The 16961-nt window shown below is 37.3% G+C and overlaps 1 long non-coding RNA gene across 3 annotated transcripts; it reads right to left on the bottom strand.

The window, feature by feature from the left end:
• Positions 1-2109: 2109 nt before the first annotated feature.
• Positions 2110-16461, bottom strand: LOC149247784 (uncharacterized). Of its 3 annotated transcripts, none has more exons than XR_016265656.1 (4): positions 16360-16461; positions 2706-2792; positions 2520-2612; positions 2110-2348 (listed from the first exon to the last, which is right to left on the bottom strand). It is a non-coding gene; the product is annotated as an uncharacterized LOC149247784 (long non-coding RNA). The 3 variants fall into 3 exon arrangements; XR_016265657.1 differs by lacking the exon at positions 16360-16461 and adding an exon at positions 15466-15493; XR_016265655.1 differs by lacking the exon at positions 16360-16461 and having other exon boundaries at positions 2706-3615.
• Positions 16462-16961: the final 500 nt, after the last annotated feature.

The following is a 16961-nucleotide window of genomic DNA, read 5'->3' as shown; positions in this document are numbered from 1 at the left end:
TGATTTGATGATCCGAAGGTATGTTCGAGAAGATGAAGTATCTGAAATATTGAAAGCTTGTGATGATGAACCATGTGGAGGACACTTCACAGACAAAAAAACTGCTTACAAGATCCTTCTTTTGGAATATTATTGGCCATCAATTTTTAAAGCACTACAACAAAACCAGCGATTTGCGCCAGATTTAGCGCCAGATTTTAGGGGATTTTTTTTGTAATTGTGATGAGCAACCTGGCGCTAAATCTGGCTCTATTGTACAATTTTTAAAGCGTCCTTTTTTGCACCTGATTTTGTATCCTTTTTCACGCTAGATTTTGCATCATTTTTTACACCAAACTATGCATCATTTTTTGCATCAAATTTTGAACCAAGATTTATATCTTATTTTATGACAGGTTTTGCTTCTAGTTTTGTGTCATTTTTTGCATCTATTTTTCATTCTCTTTTCCTTCCTATTTTGTGTCATTCTTTGCTTCCATTTTTGCACCATCATTTGCATCAAGTTTACACTGTATTTTGAATCCAATTTAACGTCTTTTTATGCATCCATTTTGTGTCAGTTTTTGCATCTAGTCTTACGCCAAGTTTTGTATCTAGTCTTACACTAGTTTTTGCTTCTATTTTTGCACCAGCTTTGGTGCCTATCTTTGCACCATGTGTTGAATTTGATTTAGCACCAAATTTTGCATCCATTTTTGTGCCCATTTTTGCATTTTTTTTGGACCATTTTTTACATCCACATTTACGTTTGATTTGTCTCCATTTTTCCCATCTCATTTTGCACCATATTTTTCATCATTTGTTTCATCCAATTTTGCATCATTTTTAACACCATCTCTTGCATCTAATGTTACATCATTTTGAGCATCCAAATTTGCATTTATATTTGCATCTTATGTTGAGTCATGTGTTGTGTCCACCTTTGCATCTTATTTTGTGTCTAATGGTACATTCAATTTAGAGCCATTTTTTACGTCTACTTTTGTATTTGTTTTTTCACCAAGTTTTGCATCCAATTTTAAGCTATTTTATGCCCCTTTTTGCACCATTTTTTTGTGTCTACTTGTGTCGAATGTTGCACCATTATTTACACCGACTTTTTCATCCAATTTTGCATTTTTTTGGTGTCTAGTTTTACATCGTTTTCACCATCCAAATTTGCATCTTTTTTTGCGTCATTTTGTGTCCACATTTGCATATAATTTTGTGTCTAAGTTCGAGCCTAAATTTTCATGTGGTTAGGAATCATTTTTTACATCCAATATGGCATCCTTGGTTTCACCTTTTTTCAGCCCCATTTTGCATCTTGTTTTATGTCTTTTCTTACATCTTTTTTTTTCCTTTTTTGCACCCAAGTTTGCATCCCAAATTTACACCATTATTTGCATCATCATTTGGCATATTAATTTGTAACGTTTTTTGCTTCTTTTTAACGCTCAACTTTGCATCTTATTTTACATCTAGTTGTTGTCTTTTTTTGCATCTAATTTGGTGCCCATTTATGTGTCCTTGTTTTTGCCCAATTTGATATCCTTTTGTATGCCATGTTTTGTTCCCTTCTTTGTGTCAACTATTGCACAAATTTTCACTTCTAATTTAAAACACTTTGTATGTCAATTGTTTGCATTTTTGTATTAATTCCTAGTTTAACATCCAATTTTACTTTCAATTTTGCATCCATGGTTACATCCGCATTTGACTTCTTATATAGAGTATATTTTTCTTTACATATATGACCCCCTTTATAGATTCATAGTGAAATATATGATAGTTTCTAAATATCATTAAAGTAGATATCACAATTCAAAATCATTTGTAAAGAAATTTAAGAGAAATTGACAACATCCATCCAAAAAAATAACAATGTGCCATTAACAATTTTCAAAACATGTATAAGATAGCAACATAATACTAATAAAATCAGTATTATTTTTAATCAAAACAAGTAAAATTCAAATATGATTAACAAATCAAAATATTTCATGAATATCGTTATTCTACGATAAATTAACAACATACATAAATCAAACTCATCGTATGATTACAAAATCAAAATGTCTCATTGATATAGGGTAAATTCACAACACCCATCTAAACATAGCAATGTCATTCTACACAATAATTTCTTCATAAAAAACAATGCATGTGCATGCATAGCTACCACCACCAAGATCATCCTCATGATCATATTGACCATCCTCATTACTCTGATCCACATCATCACCAACACCGCAACTATCATCATCATCTCCTCCTTCACCATCATCCTCATCCTCATCCTCATCATCTCCTGATATATGTTGAACATAATTTGGATCATCGTCTTGGCAATCATTACCTATAGCATTCTCACAAAAAAATCAATATTACATGTTAGTATTAATTACATAACGCAACGCATGTTTTTGTTATACAATGTTAACCATAAAATGAGGTAAGATATAATATCTAATAGTACTAAAAAATAAAATGAAAATATGGTTTAAAAGTATATTGGAAATCCAACTAAGATTACATACCATAGAGTCCATCCAAACAACAAATTCAACCCATCTCTTTTGCTGCAGCACCTCCTTTTCCAAATGATTTGGAGGTCTTCCATATTTTAGTTCCTATTAATCAGTAAATAGGGAGAAATTAGATAACAATGACTTTATTCTAGTACAAAATTTATTAAAAAAATATCACATGTTTAATATACTTACAAAGGTTGTTATCAGTGCTTTTAAACCTTTCTAGCCACTACGATAAGTGACTTTTGTCTTGGTTAACCTCGCCTTGGATGCCTTGTCCTTAAACATAAACCAATTCAATTTATTTTCACACAAATACATGTCTAAGATACTTATAAGTATTAATACATTCTAAATAATGTTTAATGAAAAATTCAATACCTGAATGCTCTCATTGCCAGCTTTTCTTTGTGCATCCAACTTCTCATATGATTTTACAAGTTCTTTCCATACTTTAAAAGGTATGTCAATAGGTCTTTGTTTCAGTCTTTGATCTTGAGGCATTTTTTTAATTTTTCTTGTTTGGTTAAAAATGTTGGTTAAAAAAAACCGAACAAGTAATTCACATCAATGGCATGGGGACTCTATGGATATGCGTAAAAAAATGGCTATAAAGAAAACATCCAAAAAACATATGAGCTCTCCCTTTGATGGTCACTTGGGGCATATGGCTGGAAAGGAACAACTCCATTTTCGAAAATGAAGGACAATCCTTTCTCAAAGTCCTTCCTAATATTTGCTCCAAATGTCTTAAAATGAAAAACAAAATTCAAACGTCATCCTTAAACATCTCCCTTAAATATAACGTTGGACCATAAATTCTTCACTTTTATTGTTATCGGCTCTGGAATGATTTTTCTATATGCAATTATATAATGAAATATGTGTGCACTAATGAAAAAACATCGAGTTTCATTTTTCATAATCACAAACAATGAAAAAAGAATCACACGTAACTAGCATCATTTTGGAAATTTTATATTTATTAAAAATCTTTAACATGTTTTCCTCCCATATCTCATAAAAAGGTGTGAAATTTTTTATATACTCTCCAATAAGCACTACAACAAAACCAGCGATTAGGAGGTTTTACACTAAGTTTTTCAACATCGAGCTTACTAGGGCTTGCACCACCTGGGTTATTAGTAAGAATCTCATGAGGTTTGCATAGCCATGATTATTAGAATCAAAATAGTAGGATTTTCACTAAAAAACTGTTCATAGAGCTTTCCTGCTGGGGAGAAAATCACAAGTTCAACTTCTGCAGTGCAGAGCACCGAGAGCTCGTAAGCTTTCTTCAGCAATCCACCTACGTTTGGAAAATGTAGCCTGCTTGCTGGTGATGTTCTCAATCCTCTTCCTCTGCATCTTTCCCCTCACTATTCTCGTATGTTCTCTTTCATTTTTCCCTCCAAACAAACCCTCTCAAATTGAGAAAGCAGAACAACTCACTCGATGAGAATCTGAATCCAATTATCGCTTCTAACAATAACCCAATACGATACCAGAAGTGATTACACAAAACCTCATTGACTCTTCATTTGTTTGGAAAAGAGCCAAGCATATACTTCTGACGAGGGTTTCTGTCTCAAGTCTGGCTCGCAGGACGTCGCTTAGTCAATTGCGAGAAAAATTTTCCACCTGCCTGTCACATACGATTTGTCACACTATATATTAAAATAAGGTTGATCATACTAACAATAAGGTTGTATAGTTTAAAAGGAGGGCTCTCCTGACTGCATTTGGTTGGTTTATAGAAAAGATTGTTGGAATGTGTAATGTGAATGCTCTGCTAACTGTTTTTTAAGCATTTGGAAGTATTAAAACCCCCTAGGATAATTAATGTAAGACCTGTTAATTAATGTGTAAAGATGGCTATTGTCCTTGGGCTACCTTAGCTGTTCGTGTTTAGTGATCTGTGGTATTATGACTCCTCAAGTCACTATTAAACCATGAGAACCATGCCCAGGCAGACTAGTGTGAAATTGTGGATGAGAACCAAAACTAGACTCATATAACCTCCTTTTTCATCCTTTAAATTGCAGAATTAACTGACTGTTCTAGTAATCATTCTTGAGCACCTGAAGATGTGCACCCTAAATAATAAGAATAATACCCTGTAACATATGAATAGTCCATCCTGTGCATGTAGGATATGCACATGAGGTCCAATAAAATCACTAACCAGAATACCAGGTGTTATTAAAGCCTCTACAGGTTGATATATATGAATGTTACAGTGTGCAGGAGTATGATTCAATTCCATACGAAAATACAAAACATCTGATAGGATTTCCTTATACCTCATAGGCAAACAACCATTGTCCCTTCTATAGATGAGCAGAATAAGTGCTTGGTTCTCTACACTAAATAAAGACAAAGTATAGTAATTATTGCTGACAAAATAGGATTTAAATCGCGGTTCAATTGCTTGACATTCAGCTGGTCAGAGAATTGTAGAGTGCATAATCATAAGTGATGTTGCGAGCCTCATTGCTCAAAGTCTAAGGGTCTTGCGAGCCATAATCACAGCCATGTATGGCATATCTTGTGATTATGGCATTTTATGAGGTCAATTCTTGTGAAGACATTTCAGTTTATAATAAATTTTGAACCTCAACAGAGTTTTGGCAAGACCTGGCTGAGCTAGGACATCAACAACACAACTGATATGAATGACATAATCTAGCCTCAAGAGGGAGCCTCTTTTGTTTCATCACTCAAACAATCTATGAAGTGGTGGAAAGCATAACAACTTCCCCTTGAATATGACACCTAAACTGAGTACAAATCCTAAATGATGTAGCCCTTGGTGGATGTCTCTCAAAGTATCGATATTTCAAATGTTGAAAGCTCTTGTGCCCATTTGATATGCATTCGATTGCAGTTCCCCTGAAGAAAGAATCTTATAAAGGTGAGGCCATGGCCAATATGTTAGCCATATCCATTGGAGTTGCCATTGCTTGACAACTTTAGTGTGATCAGTCCCACCATGATTCACATGGGCTTCTACTCAACACTGGTTGTTGCTATTGTAAGAGTCTTCAAGCTCGTTGAACCCATAGTATTGATAAGTGTATTCTTTGGGTCTCTGGTTTTCAAATTCTGCCTATGTTTTCCTCTCAGTATCATTATTTCAAATGCTGAAAGCTCTAATTCCCATTGCTGTGTATTTGATTGTGGTTTCCCTGAAGAAAGAAGCTTATAAAGGTGAGCCCGAGGCCAATATGTTGGCCATATCCATTGGAGTTACTATTTCAGCTTATGGGGAGGCCAAGATGAATGCATGGGAGGTGATTCTCCAGTTAAGTGCAGTTGCATGTGAGACTACCCAATTGGTTCTCATACAAATTCCACGAACATCAAAAGGGATTAAGTTGAATCCCATCACATCTTTGTTGCTCCTTGTTGCCTTGTTTTTCTCAGCACCCCCTGGGCCTTAGTAGAATACCCATTTCTGATAATCAGGGTCTCTTCCTTTGATTTGGATTACATGACATTTCTGCTTGTGCCTTGGCTCTTAATCTTGCAGTATTTCTTCTGATAGGAAAGACTTCAGCCTTGACTATGAATGTTGCTGCTCTTGTCAAGGACTGGCTGCTCATAACATAATATTTGTCTGTAATAAATGAAAAGGTTACAGTCATAAACTTGAGTGGGTGTGGACTGGCTTTTCTGGCTGTCTGTTACTATAATCATTTGAAACTTCAAGCTCTCAAGTCCAATGACAACCAACCAAAGTACCTCAGCAGTGCAGCTGATGCCAATGATGAAGGAGAAGGTTTGATAATGACGAGTGGGAGATTCTCAATCAGAGATTCAGAACCAGTAGAGAAAAATCAAACTCAAGCTTCAGGATTAGGTATTTAGATCATTAATATTGTCTTGTGCTAGAGATTACTGTTCTTGGATTGGCTCCTCTATGCCCAGATCTATTTGCAGGGAACAGGCCAATCATTCACAGTGAAGAAGATAATGACAAGATTAGTGTATAATGATGGACAGGATGGTGCCATGGTGCCAACCTAAATCTCAAGTAAGGAGACATCTGTTCATCAATTTGTCAAGAAGCATGGCCTACAATTCAATTGCTCTAAGCCTATCACTTCTTCCACCTGTCAAATAAATTGTTTCTTGTTTGTTTAGTTTGACAAAAGCAACATTGAAGAAGAACGTATTTTCACTTGCACTAGGATTTGTAATTTTGTATATAATTGGACTTAAGAAAAGGATTGTTAAACATGTAAATCATAGATTGTGGAGGAGCTCTTTATGTCCAACCTTTATACCATGCAACCACAACCACTAGACATCTCATCTATCAAATCATAGACTAGGCAACCCATCAAAGGGAACAACAAAGTGAAGAAGAACCAACGACACATTTGATCAGCCACAAAAACAAATTTCCAAATATGAGAAGGTATCTATGATGCAGGAAACATGGCCCGCCCCTGCATACCAGCTGTGTTTTCATATCGAGTCACTGAAACACAACTAAAATTCTCTTGAAACACATTTCAATTCATATGAAATGTATTTTCACATGGGAAACGCATTTCAATTCATATGAAACATATTTCACATGAGAAACGCATTTCAATTCATATGAAACATATTTCACATGGGAAATGCATTTCAACATCTGTACAACGTGTTTCTAAATGAAATTTGTTTGATTTTGCCTTGATTTAAATGTTGGGAACAACATTTTTTTGTTTTAATAACTAATTAGAGGATAATTATGAATTCATGAGACTTTTAGAAACTTCATACACTAGAAATATTTATTTAAGACTGGGTTTCACTCTCAATTTGCGTTAAAATGATGGCAATTAATGGTAATGTTAAAGTCTTAAAGTAAAACCTTTACTTAAATTTTTAACATTACCATTCCTTGTCTTGAGATGTTTAAAAGCGGTTCCCATCTCCTCTAACTTCATATCGAGAAAGTAGAACTTCATATCCCATTCAATATTCAACAGAGTTAACATTTTTCGAGATTTCAGGATTGGCAATTAATCAAAAGCACCAAGTGCTTTATGTACCTCAATGTTAGTGATATTGCTTATTTGACTCCTCTATCATTGCCTTAGCAAAACTGTACCCTTCCCTCAAACAAAAAATCAATGATTGGGCACACTAAGCTTTTCATACCATATTTTAAAGTTTGGATTACGTAGTTTCATCATGTTAAAATCGGCAACTAGGGCCAAACTCCACATGGGTCATCTTATTTATGACAACTGATATTTTTCTTGGATTCCTCTCTCCGAGAGGTGTAGGAGTGATCTAAAGATCATCCGATTCTGACATGTACAAATGAAGTTATGAATTTACTTTGATTATGGACAAATTGTCAAGGTCGGCCAACAAACTTATGTAGACTCAGAAGCCCAACAGTCACGTCTATTCATCCTCAACGTTTGCTATAAATACATGATGCCTTAGCCTCATTTGGATACACTCATCTTCACACTTCTCTCTCTCTCTCTCTCCTCGTTCATTGGGTACGGATTTCTAGGCATTTCTCTCTCCACACGTCTGAAATTTCAGGAAAGAAAAATTTCAAGAGGCCGAAATTTCAAGAGACCGAATTTCTGGAGAGTTTGACCAAGCGTTGACCAACATGAGTTGACCTCCTTTGACTACGTTTTGTGGGGGCTATCTCTATTTGGGCAAGCCGCATTTATAGGCACAGAAATTGAGGCCAAACATTGACTTTGACCAACGTTGACTGCAGCTAGGGCTAACCACAGGTTGGTTGTTTGACCAAATTTGACTGCGCTGATTTTGGGTTCTTTTGAGGGTTGATTCATCTTGTTGTTTGGAGGCCGAATTTGACTGAAGTTGACCAATTTATGAGGGTCAAATCTGCCCTGTTGACCAGCAATGACTTTTCTGGTTAGGTCTCTTTTGCCGCTGTCATTAATTATCAGATCTTTAAATTGTAATATCTCTCTCTCTCTCTCCTGAATTATTGAAGAATATAAGAAGAATTGATCAAGAGTTTCCCCACATTGGGGTTAAGTGATGGTGGAATATTGCTTGTCATTTATGTTTGTCATGTAAATGTTCTTGCTCATTTATTCATAATGATTTCTTTCCACATTTCAATATATATATATATATATATATATATATATATATATATATATATATATATATATATAAGTGTGGAAAATAGTAGTGAGTAAGGTCTTCTTTGAATTGTGACTTAGTCAAAGAGACCACAAGCAATCCTATCTTTGACGTGCACGAGTTCCTAAAAGTTAGGTCAAGTTCCTAAAAATTAGGATGAGTTCATAAAACAGTTTAACTCGTGCGTATAGTTGGAGGCTCAATTGTTTGTCTCCTAGTGCGAATTATATTTGGAAAAGGACAAGCAAGTGAGCTTCAGTATCTAAATTGAGGCAGGATGAGTTACATGACTCAGTTAGACTCGGTTAACTAGTCAATCACAAGACCGAGATTCAAAAATAAACTTGCTAGATATACCTTATGTGAATTGCTTGTAAGAAGGACGAAGGCACAAAATTGAATCATTGTTTTGTGAGCACAAGGTTGTGAGACAAGACAATAGAGAGCACGAGTTTTGTGTGTGAGCTAGCAGAGCTAGGAAGAGTGTGAAGGAGAGGCCTATACGCAGAGTTTTGGCACAGAAAATCCTTGTTGGTGTACGCAGGAATTAGGAGTAATTCCTAGAAGATAGGGCCACTATTGCACTAGGAAATAAGAGGCTTCCAACGAAAGGAAATAGGGGCAAGCCAGCGCAAATATTTAGGAGCTAAGGACAGGGTTGTTGCAAGCAGGTTTCAGTTAAGTGTCAGTAGAAAGAACAGTGTTGTTCTCTAGTGAAACAATTTGCCTTGTATTAATTCTATTTGCTCAACTTTCTCAATAAAATTCTATAGCTAGCAGAGGGTTTTCCTAGTACGGTTCCCTACAAAAATCCTGTCTTGGTGTTACAAATTAGTTTCAAAATTGTTTACTACAGCAGTTGCAAGATTTTTAAGGAAATTCTACATGGTATAGGAGCAAGGAACAGAATAAATACCAACACAAGTTGATTGGCACATCCTAGTGCAACATCATAAGGAGAATCTCCCTGAAATAGTCATAGCCCAAAGGAGCCTAGCAAAGTGGAGAAGAGGATTGGTTTTGGTTCGTTTTTCTTGTAACTAATTAGGCCAAGTTAGGCAGGAGCAAGTAGCTTGCAAGAGGAGCATTTTGGGTAGTCTTTTTGTGCATTATTTGTGGTGCAAACAACTTGGAAAACAGACCAAGTTTTTTATGTGTTGTTACAGGAGAGATTAAGCCCTAGTTTAGGGCTGGTCTATGTTCTTAAGGAGCTGGAACAACAATATATAAGAGGACAAGAGCTAACGCATAGAAGAGGAACCTGTGGAGAAATGTTTGCAAAGTTTTGAGGCAACAAACTATGGGTTGACGTAGGTGCAAGATGCCCTAATCAGAGGGTCGAAAACTTCAGGTAATTGCACAGCGGTGTGACATAGAGAAGCAGAAGAAGTCTCTATTGGTTAAGGTATGTTGAATGTTATTCTCAAGTTGATGTTCTACTAAGTGGATGAGGTCCCATTGGACAATTGTGTGGGCAGCTTAAGTGTACAGGTTGGAGGGTTGTTAGAAGTTGCCCTATTGTGCCCTAAGTACAGCCTCTTGTGAAGGACTACTAAGCTATTAGTGGGCAGGTGTTGGAGAGCTCTCTGGGAAAGCAGGACGGCGTACCAAGGTTTGAGAGAAGATAACTGTTTAGAGGGAGCATCAAACTTCGTTTCATGGAAAGGGAGGATCATGATAGTTTTGAAGGATAATGGGGTGGGAGAATTTGTGAAGCAGGCTATACCACCACTACAAGATCCCCAACAGTTGACCCGGCATACTAAGAATGATATCAAGGCAAGGACGATTATTCTAGAAGGGGTCAGAGATCATATATTTCCTCATATCCATGAGAAGAAGACAGCTTATGAGATGTTCAAAACTATTTTAGATCTATATCAGAGTACCAGCGATACCAAGAAGCTTGCTCTTAAGGAGAAGCTAAGGAGTATCTAGGTGAACAAGGATGAGTCCATTGTCACGTATTTGTCAAAATTCACTCATGAGTATACCAGAGCATGACCTTGTGAGTTTTGCTCTTCTACGACTTCACAAGTCTTGGTATGGGTTCCAGGATGTTGTCAATGACAGAGATAATTTTCCTAGTTGGGAAATGCTATTGACTGACTACGTTCAGGAAGATATCCGAAGAAGGACCAAAAATGGTAGATCGATGAAGACAGAGGACAAGGAGAACTTTTCCATAACAAGCAAGAGTAGCAAGACCAAGGGCACGGAGGGCCAAGGAGTGGTCGAGTCTACTCAAAAGGGCAAGTAAAAGGATCTAAGAAAGGTCAAGTGCTTCCATTGCCATGAGTTTGGACACTATGCCACTAAGTCTCCTAAGCGAAAGAACGAGTCCAGTGAGGATCAAGTAGCTACATCAGCAAAGCTAGATGCATTTTTTGCCCAGTTCGAGAAATATTTATCATTGATTGCTTGCATGGCAAGCTCAGCAGACAGCAGTGTATGGTATATTGATTCGGTAGCATCCTTCCACATGACATCCTTCCACATGACCAAAAAAAATAAAAAATTTTAGACACCTGAAGGAGAAGGACGTGTAGTTTCAAATCGAGAGGAATTGGTACTCTCAGTTTTCAGAGGGAGTCAAGTAATCCCCTCCATCTCAGAGATGTCTTTTATGTTCCAAGATTAAAGCAGAATCTTGTTTGGATAACTACCCTTGAGGACAAGGATTATGATGTCATTTTCAGCAAAGGTAAAGCTTACCTCCAGCACTTAGCTTTTGGATGTAAGAAGCAGATAGGTGTGAGGATGAAAAATCACTACAAGTTCTAGGTAGAGACAAGTGCAACCTTGAGCAGCAAGGCAAGGAGAGCTCAGAGTAGAGAATTGATGGTTGAGGAGAGCAAAACCCAAAGGGAGTCCTTAGAGCAAGAGCAGATTAGAGTACCTAAGAAAAGCTACTCAAGAGTCAAGATGGAGCCTCAGCCAATATGTCTGTTTAAGTCTAAGGAGCCCTTAGAGCAAGAGCAGATTAGAGTACCTGAGAAGAAGCTACTCAAGATGGAGCCTCAGCCAATATCTCAGTTTAAGTCTAAGGAGTCCTTAGAGCAAGAGCGGATTAGAGTACCTGAGAAGAAGCTACTCAAGATGAAGCCTCAGCCAGTATCTCAATTTGAGTATAAGCTAGTTGGCAGTTGGGCCAACCAACAAGATGATGAGGAGCATAGCCGAAGGCGAGTCGAGGCAGCGACTCAAGCAATGACTCCCAGCATAGGGAGAGTTTGAGCCAAGTGGGCAAAGGATTTGTTTAAGGGAGATCAAGGGAGAGTTGGATCTTCCAATATCACCTTCAACCAAAGGAAGCAGCCACAAAGGTACACAGGGTGCATGGCCCTTATGACTGAAGTGATAGACTCGCAGAGCATGGTGGGAAAGAAAAGGTCTTATCAGGTTCCGCAAAAGAAGGCAAAGTCTTCTAGTTCAGCGGAAGAAGCTGCAACAATGGAGAACGTGGTAGTATTGGAGATAGATCCAAGTGGACGAGGTTCTTCCAAAAGCACCTTTCTCGCTAAGAGGGAATGTTGAAAATAGAAGCGAGTAAGGTCTTCTTTGACTTGTTCCTTAGTCAAAGAGACCACAAGCACTCATGTCTTTAGCATGCATGAGCTCCTAAAAGTTAGGACGAGTTCCTAAAAATTAGGTCGAGTTCATGAAGCAGTTTAACTCATGTGTATAGTTGGAGGCTCAGTTGTTTGTCTCCTAGTGCGAGTTATCTTTGGCAAAGGACAAGCAAGTGAGCTTCAGTTTCTAAATTGAGGCAAGACGAATTACATGAGTCAGTTAGACTCAGTTAACTAGTCAATCACAAGACTGAGTTCAAAAAATAAACTTGCCAAATTTAGTTGATGTGAATTGCTTATAAGGACGACGAAGGCACAAAAATGGATCACTATTTTGTGAGCACAACATTGTGTTGAGAATATAGTACCAAGGAAGTGTTTCCTAGGAATTTATCCTTTTGGCCTAGGAATACACATTAATATCCTTTTCTCTAAGTGACATTATGTGTTTATTAATTTCAAGGAGCTAAATAAGCTTTTATGAGTTGTGTACCTTGTAATTCTAATTTATTAAAGTCACATGGGTTATTAAAGTGACTTTGTGTAAAGTACTAAGTCCACTTTATGTTAATAAGGTAACCTTTATATTTTAAAACTCACTTTATGAGCGACAAAGTGACCATGGTACTAAAACATTAAAAGGTTAAGTGAGGGGTCATCATGAGAAAGGGGTCTAATGGGAGGTTGATCTCAACTATAGATCTCATTAGCTGAGATTTAATCTCAGCCCTTGATCTTTAGCCTTTAGGGTTAGGTTTCCCTCTCAAAAGAAAAACAGAAGTTAAAGGAAATGAATGATTCTTCATTATTCTTCTCAAAGGAAAGAGGAGGGTGTAGGGAAGCTTGAGAGGAGATCGAGACAGCTAAAGGAGGAGGCTGTGTTCCAAGGTGAACTCAAATCAGAGCAGAACGCAACCATGTTGTGGAGCTTGCATTTGGAGGCAGCAAGGAAGAGCTCCTTCATTCAATCCTCTTGAGAACTATTGAGGAGAGGAAAGGAGATAGGAGGAAGAGAATTTTTGTGAAGAAATTCTACAGCAAGAACTAGGAACAAGACCACAGTTAATCAAATCCCTAGAAGGCCGAGTTAAAGCTAAAAAGGGAGCACGAAATTTTGGAAGACTGTCACAGCCAGTGGTTGCACACAGGTCAAAGGCTTATTAGGAGTCAAGTTTGGTTACTCCTCACCGTAGGCAAGTGTTTTAGCAGCATATTTCTCTGCCAGCGTATTTATGTGGGACACAGTGAGATTCTTGGGCCAAGACCAGCAAAAATATCAAGCCTGGTTTTAGTGGTATATCAATGATATTTAGAGAGCTGTTTTGGAGTGTATTTTCTCAAATTCCAGGGAGGTTAAACGCTGATAAAAAAACCTGTGCATATTTGCTGTGATGAACCCGAGTTTCAAGGAACCTGTGACTCTCAGTGTGGCTTGAATTCCTAAGAAGAAGGAGCATTTCAGAGGACTGTAATTTCAACATGAACATTTGTTGAAGACAGTTCAGAACTCAGTTTGAGAATGGGATTTCAGTGATGCTTCGTCAAAGAAACAAAATAAAATCCTCCTAGAAGAACTGGTTTTCCCCGCTGCGGGGTTTTTCTAGGATCATGTTGACCAAAAACAGTGTAAAATTCATGTGTGTGCTTGCCTTATTTTTTCTCTTATCAGCTGAAAGTGAAATGTAGAGTACCTCTATGTTGTTTCAAGTTAAATGCAGAAAATGATAAAATGATGTGTATATCAGTCATATGCTATTGATCGGTTTTGGGCATTAAACCTTGAAAGAATTTGAAACTGGGTGGGCTACAGCATGAGCAGACATTAATTTTTTACAGGTTGTGAGACCAAACAATAGAGTGTGAGTTTTGTGTGTGAGCTGGCAGAGCTAGGAAGAGCGTGAAGGAGAGGCCTCTGCACAGAGTTTTGGCAGAGAAAATCCATGCTAGTGTGCGCTAGAAATCAGGAGTAATTCCTAGAAGATAGGGCCACTATTGCACTAGAAAATAGAGGCTTCCAGCACAAGGAAACAGGGGCAGGCCAGCACAAGGATTTAGGAGCTAAGGACAGGGTTGTTGCAAGCATTTTTCAGCTAAGTGTCAGCAGAAAGAACAACCTTGTTCTGTAGTGAAACAGTTTTCCTTGTAATTAATTTTATTTGCTCAACTTTGTCAATAAAAATCTACAGCTAGCAGAGGGTTTTCCATGTAGGGTTCCATAGAAAAATCCTGTGTTATTGTATTGTATGAATGTGTTTTTAACTCTTTTTTATTCTGCTGCAAAAGAGTAGAGAAACTCTGTGTCTTGGTGTCACAAATTAGTTTCAGAATTGTTCACTACAGCAGTTGCAGAATTTTCAAAGGAATTCTACAAAAAGGTGCTAATGGTTCCCTATAATGCTAAATCTGGGCACATTGCTCCATCATGATAAGAGGAAGCTGGTTCAAAAGAAAAAATTCTGGAAGTAAGGTTGTCCTCAGGTGCAAAATCATATTATAGCAAAGCAAGAGGTTACAAAATAAGAAAACTCAACCAAGTGAAACTATCAGATAAAGCATGAAAGGAAACTGTTTGAGGAAACTGATCGGCCCCATGTTCTTGCGCAATGTTAATTTTCTCTGTTTTGTTTTGCTTCCACCAAGTAAATACATGTAAGTGAGCGTTTATGATATCACAATATAGCCAGCATTGTTTCTCATATTCTACTCAGAAGCACCTTACAATCCTAGTTTCAGGATATGTGCATTAATTTAAAAATAAAATAAAAAAAATCCTTTGCAAACGACAAAAGCATTACCTCTTTGAAGAAGTGTCTAAAGAACAAATTAAACATAACTGCAATTCATCAAACGCAACTTTGTCTTGAAAAATGTGTCTTCGGGTACAAATTATCTTGTCTAGAATTACCATTAATTGTTGTCGACCAGAGAAATATCTGCCTCTGATCCATTCATCTGCACCTCAAGATAGCTATTTTGATTGCAATGCTGTTGTTTATAGCCCTTTGGAGGAAACTTTGGAATTTTGTGAAGTAAAGACAAATATGATAATGTGCATTGTTTTATTTGGTCAAATGAACCTATCTCCGTTAGATACGAAACATTATACATTTTGAATGTTATATTGGAAAAGTCTAACATGTTATTTCTATTCTATGCTTGCTGATATAAGAGCAATAAGCCCTCATAATCCTGACTCAAAAGAACAGAGAAAACAGAAATTTGTGAAAAGACTGAAATACCATGCCACAAATGCACCACTGTGATTGCTAAGAAATGCATCCAAATCTCTCTTTGCTTGATCCTGTTGCTTTCCATGACAGACAAGTATAGCAACATACTCCTGCAAGTGGAAATTCAATCCCATTTATCAGTTCATCAAGCTTCATCCCCATTATTCCGATGGAAAGACAAAAAGCATGACTGGATGAAGGAAAGTGTATTTAATTTAAAATAGAAAGGGAGCTTATATTTCTTGTGTATATGATCAACGCTCACTGAAAGAATGACAAACCCTCAATTCTAAACCCTAAGATAAACCTAAAGCTCCCGTGGTTTGAATTCAGAACTTGTTGTTTCCGGAATTCCCTGTTTTTCCGATTACAGAACATTGCGAAGGAGTTCAACAGTATTGAGAGTAGAAAAGACAAAGCAAACTTGATGATTCAGTATGTGTGCATATCTCAGGAAGTTCCATAAAGGTACTATCAATATTCGGGTAAATTTTCTCTGGTGTTCAGAATTTCATGCAATATCTTGCGAAGAATCCAAAATATAACGAATTCGCCATCAAAGCGCATCAAATCCCACCAAAAATACACAGAAAAGCAAAACCCTAATTACCCAATAAAACAAACCATAGCCCGCTAAATGCATCTACCATAGAGTTTCTTCAGCACCCCATTGAAATGACAAATCTGATCATCATCAACAGGCGAACAAAACATCGAGAACCCGATAAAAACAGATCTTACTAAAAAGGAGAAAAATTAGAAGTAAATAACTGCCCAAATGCATCTTCCTTATAGTCAAGGTCCCATTTATGTGCACAGGAAAAGGGCCACCGAAGAGGCCATGAAAACAACTTTCAACTGAGAAAACAAAATCATGAAATAGCCATGGATTAAGAAATTTACATGTCAAGAAGGACATCCTCCTCTTCTTCGCCCGTGGTGACAGTAACCTCCTCAAGCTTAACAATGGGTTCAACCTGAGCTCCAGTGTCCTCTTCCTTTCCGGCATCATCCTCGTTCTCTCTCCAATACCAGATAGTGCACAGAGGGAGGGCTCGAATGAAATCGATGGATCCAAAATATGCTAGAAACTCGCCCAATATCAGACACGAATGCGAAACCCCGAGGATTTTGGACAAAGGATTTAACTGTGCAAAAATGCTTTGAAGGCAAAGGGAAAAGAGGTCGACGGAGAGAAAACACTCTATATAAGGGTTTTTGAGGTCGATGGAGAGAAAACACTCTATATAAGGGTTTTGAAGAGGGAAGGCCGGTAGCTGTTAAAGATTGAGAGTAAAAGTAGCATCGTTAAAGATAATATAATAAATTATTACAGGGATGGTTGGGGGGTTTCAAAGGGAGAGAAGGCCATGGAATAACCCCTAAATCATCTCCAACATGAGAGGCCTATTTCATTCATGTTGTCATGTTGGGACCAGAGGTTGTTCGTTTTTTGTTTTCGCAATTTTGAACTCTTTCCTCGGTGATATATTATTGTGTTTATT

Source organism: Pinus tabuliformis, chromosome 7 (genome assembly GCF_031772625.1).
Source record: "Pinus tabuliformis cultivar Carrire ecotype Pingquan chromosome 7, CPIR1, whole genome shotgun sequence".
Lineage (NCBI taxonomy): Eukaryota > Viridiplantae > Streptophyta > Pinopsida > Pinales > Pinaceae > Pinus > Pinus tabuliformis.
This window is presented reverse-complemented; position numbering and strand designations above follow the sequence as displayed.